Source organism: Mus pahari, chromosome 17, assembly GCF_900095145.1.
Source record: "Mus pahari chromosome 17, PAHARI_EIJ_v1.1, whole genome shotgun sequence".
NCBI classification, from domain to species: domain Eukaryota; kingdom Metazoa; phylum Chordata; class Mammalia; order Rodentia; family Muridae; genus Mus; species Mus pahari.
In genome coordinates this window covers 38,789,605-38,795,886 of record NC_034606.1, presented here as the reverse complement: position 1 = coordinate 38,795,886, position 6,282 = coordinate 38,789,605, and positions in this window count along the sequence as shown.

Sequence of the window (6,282 nt, the reverse complement as noted above, 5' to 3'; positions counted from 1 at the left end):
TCCCGAGTGCTGGGATTAAAGGCATGCGCCACCACGCCCGGCTTCAATCTCCCAGTCTCCAGCACCCCGGCTCCTGCTTCCATGGCTACCTCCTGGACCCCAAAGTCCCAGCCCAGGAATAGCCCTGAACCCACTAACCACTGCCCCAGACTCTGTGTGGCCGCAGTCCTATCCAGCAGTAGAAAGCGCTAGAAATAAAGATACAAAGCAACTCAAACTCAGGGCCAACAACCCAAGGCCTCTTTGTCTTATAGGCTCTCCCTTCTGGGGGCCAGGGCTCCCATGGGAATGATCCTCTGATCACCAGCTCCGTGCTGGATTCCAGAGAGTCTTATTCTTGCTCTTCTCTAGAGCTAGGCTCCTGTTTGGTGTTCTGTAGTGGAGGGTCAGGCTCTGGGTCACAATTCCTGAAGCAGATTAGATGAGACCTGGGCCCAGAAGGGGCACTGGTCTAGTGAGAAGTCTCCTATGTTCCAGGGTCCTGGGACTTGAGCAGCTAGGAACAGGGGGTAGTTAGGGCAGAGGCAGGATACACAGTTTCCACTGATTCCAGATGGGGTACCCATATCCAAGTTCAGGGGGCTGTGTGAGAGCAAGATAGTCAGGGCCCGACTTTTCAACAAGGAGTCTGGGCATGGGATATAGTTCACTGCTAAACTGCTAGCCCAACATGCATGTGTCCTGGATCCAACTTCTAGTCCAACACAACAGAACAAAAGGTGGACCAGAGCCTGAGGTTTAGAGAGAAGGCTTTGTAGAGGACATGGGGGAGGAGTGCATTTTGTTACTCCAGGCTGGATGGTCATGTTGTCAGACCCCATCCCTCTCCCTGTCCCTGTCCCAGTCTCCCACCCTCCTTATCCCAATAGGTCTCCATTTCCTGGCTGGGATGACCCGTAGTTCAGATATCAAAAACATATGAAGTCAGTGGGGCAGGACCCTGTCTGGGAGTGTTTCCTGTCTGTATACCTGAGAAGCAGGTAGCAAAATCATGACATTCTTTCCATCCCCACCCCAACCACCAGTAAACTCTCCTTAGAGGCTTCTGTTGTGCCTCATTCTGAGGTCCCTCCCCAAACACTAGGTCATGTTAGGCCAGAGACCCTCCTCCATCCTAAGGAGTCTCTCAAGTTCCCATAGGCTACTCATGACTCTCCCGGGCACCCCAAGCCTGTGTCCTTATGACTTGAGGCGTGATGCCCCTCTGACCATGATCCCTTTCTGTGCTATGAGATCCACTTAGATCTCATAGAGGCGGGGACTGCGGGCAATGGAAAGGCAGGCTGAGGCAGGGCGACTGCTTGCTTAACAATCAGTCCGAGCTCGCCCCTCTGGGAGCCGGTGATCACAGGGAACTACACCAGTCCCTTTGGCTTCCCATGACTATCAGTCAAACCTCCTTTTTCAGCATGCCCCAGTCTCCTACCCTAACCCCACTGTTCTGTGCCACACCAACCAGTCTGTTATCTCTGCCCTTTCCCATCCCCATCAAAACCTGGTATCCTGGTTCCCTGTTGTTATCATTATAATTCACACTAACGAGTGAATGACTAGGCGTGATGCTAAGGAGCTTGCAGTTATTCTGGTACCATCCTTTCTAGAAGAAAGGAATCCCTAAAGTGGATGAATAGATCCCCCTCCCCTCCTATCCCGAAGTCTAAAGCAACACCATCAACCTGTGTTCCCCAGGGCCTTGGACGCTTCGGAGACTTAAGAGCCTTTAGTGAAGGATTTTGGGGGACCTTAGGCAGGAGCTTGCCACCATTCAAGCCAAGAGGACTGGCTGCCATCTCAGGGGTCAAGCGCCAGGCTTGGGACCATCCTCCAACCTCTGAGAACTCAGACAACCTCTCTTGAGGCGATGGGACCTCGGCTTCCTCACACCCACGCCCTTTCCCTCTCTTTGGAGATGGAGAGTGGATTTTCAGGGCAAAGCATCTTAACAGGGCCCCCCCTGGTCTTGGGAGGTCAGAACGTCACCCAATTCCGGCGATCTTTTGGCTAAGCCCGGGAGGGCTTTGCTCCGGGGCCCAGGGTTCCCGGGTTATGAGGTCTCGGTGACCAGTCTCTCTTCCCTCCCCAAGATTTTCAAAACGCCAGTGACGTGAAATGTGTATTTATAGCCGATGTAAACAGCATCCTTCGCTGGAAGGCCTGGCCCTAAATTAACACTGTTTATTTTCTCTGTGCCTGGCTTGGCGCCCAGCTGGCAGGTGGGGGCTGTGGGGTGGGGGAGTACCCAGCCTGAAGGGACCTGTGTGCCCCTCCCTCTCCTCTCACTGTGGAACACCTAAGGGAGGGAATGAAGAGATAGACTAGACGCCTCACGGTATCTCACCAGATCCTTCAGGTGAGAACTAGAGGCAGAGGGAGCACTGGCCCATCTGTGGTCCTACTAAGTTCCTAGAAGCCATTCTCTTTGCCCTTAAAGGTGAGGGGACCCACTTCAGTTCATTGACGGGAATGCGGTGTCTGGGAAGGTTCTGCTTAGTTCTCTGGTATCCAGCTTTTGTCTCTCAAACAGCCTGGGCTGGCCTTAGCCCGGGGAAGACTCAGAGGAGGAGACAGGGGTGCAGGGAGGGACGTTGACTGTACAGGGCTCATCATTCTTCCTGTCTGGCACCCTAGAGCAGCCGGAGGCGTCTAGAGGTAAATATTAGGGACTGTTTAGATTAACCTCCATTAATAGCAGGAAATGTCACCTCGGATGCCTGCCCTGGCTTCCTGTAGGCCCGAGGCGGGGCTAGTCCAGCTCCAAAGTGCAGAGAATGGCTCGGGTGAATTCCAAGCTCCACACCCATGCTCCCAAGCTCAAGGCCACCGTCTGGAGGGTTGGGTCTGCCACTGCTTCCTGAACCTCACTCTCACTTCCTAGGAGGATCCTGGAAGCTGGGTACAAACTAGGGAGGGAGACATCACCTGGCTGGTTGTAGGTACCACTGCATATCCCCTGGGCTTGGCTCTCTACTCAGAGGAGAAAAGTGAGGTTGGAAAAAGGAGATAAGGCAGCTCCCTTCAGTGTTACCCAAAGACCGGACTGGAACTCTTCACACAGACCTTGCCCCAGCCAGGACCCACACACACACAGGAGCTGCTGAAAACGAGGGTCTGGCTAAGGAGGCAGAGGGCTATATTCCCTGAATGCCAGCAAGGGTCACTTGGCCTCAGAGCGAGGATAGGACAGAAAAGGTGGGAAGGCTCCTCCTACTCCCAAATCACATTCTCTTGGGTACATCTTGCCTATTCCAAAGTCCACAGGACCTCATGGCCTAGGAAAACCCCTAGATTATTCAGTCCACAGTACTTCCCTGCCTGCGGCCCCTCCCTCTGCCTCTACCCCCATCTCAAGACAGTTCTACTCACAATATTGCCAATACTTCCCGAGCACGTATTCGCCTGGGGGCCACCTCCCTCCTTTGCCTTGCTCCCTGAGATCACTTGTGCCAGACCCACTCCTCCCCAGACCACCACAAGACAAGACCTATTTCTCAACCTTCTCCACCCTGCGCCCCTCCCCAACTCTCACCCCATCAACTTTACTATCTTATTTTACTGTCTACAGCTAACCACCCTAAGGCCTTCTGATTCTCCAGGTGAGCCCATTGTCCCACACCGTGACATCCTCCTGTACCCTGGTACTGGTTGGTAGCCTGCTGGCACAGCTGGGACCAGGCTTGCGTCAGCCAGTGACAACAGTGAGTGAGCTCGGTCATAGGAGAGCTTCATGGCAAAGAAGGAGCCCTCCACCAGAGCCTTCTCCCTCATCAGCTTCCTCATCTGCAACTAGATCTCAAGTTCACTATCTCCCAGCTCCAGCAAGGAGGCGAGGGAGCCTCCAGAATCACCAAGCCTGTTTGCCCTCTGCCCACTACCTGGTTATCTGATCTCATCTAAGACTTAAATGGGAAATGTTCTATACATGTTCTGTTGAACCTTCTGGTCCCCTCCTCCATTAGCCCTTGGGCTCCTTAGATCTCACATGGTAGGGTTGTAGATGAGACCCACCTTACCCTGGGTGGAAGTCCAATCTGTCATGACCTGGGGAGGTCATCAGGCATAAGTAGAGTCTAGGCTGGGCAGGGATAGTCTTTGCCACGTTCCCTGTAGTGACCCATCAGTCTCTTTGCCATAGTGGCTCTCTAGGTTGATGACATAACAGTACTTCTGGGTTTGGGGCAGTCATTGTATTTTACATGGACTGGGTCCACAGACCACCAATTCACAAGGGACATGGTAGGACAGGCACTGGTGGCCAGAGCCTGCTAATCTGAGATGGGGCTCTGAAGAGCTGGAACCAGGGTCACCGCTTTCCTCCTCCTCATCTGCTGCCCACACAAAGCCTGTCATTTCTTGGCAGCTGTAGCCAGGCTTCTAAGAAAACCATGAGCCCAACAGCTCCAGCCTCCTGTGGCTTTACTCAGCAAAGGAAGCACCTCAGGTCAGGGAGCAGGGACCAGGTCCCAGTGGGCTTCACTTCTTGGCCAGACCAGGGCTGCCACCTCCCATCCCTGCATAGCAAAGACACCCAAACCTACAGTGATAAGATGTGGCCAGCCTCCCCACCACACTGACCCATGATGTCAAGTTCTTGTCTGTGATGGGGAACCTGAGGCCTTTGAGGTCCCCACCTCATCCATCCTAGAGCAAAGCCATGGGTTATATCATGGAAGTTTCCAGAACCCTGCTCCAGAGGTCACAGCCTCATGAGGGCAGGCGCCCAGGGAAGGTCCAAACCAGAGCAATTGGCAGGGAAAGGCATTCCACTTCCCTGCCAATTGCTCACGTTCTCTTAAGGTCTTCTTCTGACCTTTAGTGGACTCTGAATACCTTAAAGTGAAAATACAAGAATAAGTGAGAGTTGTGTGGCCAAGGCAGAAGGATTATCTCAAGTTCACAGTCACCATAGGCTACATAAAAAGACCCTGTCTCAGAAGAAAAACATACAAATGAGTGTCTATGCATATATAGGTACATGTGTCTACATACACATAAACACATGCTTCTAGTCATTTGAATGTATATATGCACAATATATATATATATATATATATATATATATATATAGTGTGTATATGCATATATATATATGTGAAAGTGTACGTGTAAGTCTGTGTTTATATATACATAGATGTGAGTCTGCATGCATATGCCTGTATATGCATGTGTGTACAAGTATATATGTACACATGTGTGAGTATGTGTATGCATAGCTTTAAGTCTGTGTGTGCATGTATGTATACATATAGATATGTATGTGTGTATGACATGTGAGTCTGTGTATACATGGACATTAATCTGCATGTGTATGTATGTATGTGTATGTATGTTTATGTGTGAGTCTGTATACATACAGGTATAAGTCTATATGTGTGTATATCCATGTATATATGTGTATGTATGGTATGTGTAAGTCTGTGCATACATGGTTATAAGCCTTTGCATAGGTGTCCATGTATCTGTATACACGTGTGTGCATGTGATGCTTGTCATGGCTGTCAACCTGAAAGGAAATGGGGTCACCTGGGAGACACCATGTCCAAAGAGGTTTAACTGAGAAGGGATGCCCAACCTCAGAGTGGGTGACACCTTCCTACAGGTAGCCCAGATATGGAGGTCTGAGGAAAAGGCAGAGCTGCTCGCTTCTTGTCTTTCTGCATGGGTTGAGAGCAGCACCAGTGGGAGAAGCGTCTCTCCACTCTGGCTGGGTTGATAGGAAAGGTCTCCTAGGGGTAGGACCGCTTCCCGCAGCACTTTTCTGTGTGTGTTCCTTTCCTTATTGCCATAACTTAACGGCTGGCAAGAAACGCCTTAAAGATGCTGGTCAGGCGGCTCAGCAGGGACAGGCATATGTGTGTGCATGCCAGCCTGACGGAGCTGAGCCCCATCTCCATGTCCCACCAGGTGACAGGAAAGAACCAACTCCTGTGAGTTGTCCTCTGACCGCCCCCTGCGTGCCATGGCGTACTCCCACCTGCACTCCCCCACCTGCACTCCCCCACATGCGACAAGTAATAAATAAAAATATTTTAAAAGATGAAACTAAAGGGATTTTTTAAGGCTTGGAGTTGACGAAGAGCTCAGTCCGGCACGGTGGCAGGAGCATGAGGTGGCTAGGATGCACACGGTGTCTGCAGTCAAAGAGCCTGTGTGGAAGTGCATCCTGCATGTGGCGCTTCTGTGTGTAATGAGTCTGTGCATCTGTGTGTCAGAATACCTGAGGGGGCATGTATATACATGTGCACAGATGTGGGAATCTGTGTGGCAGTCTTTGGTAGTCCACAT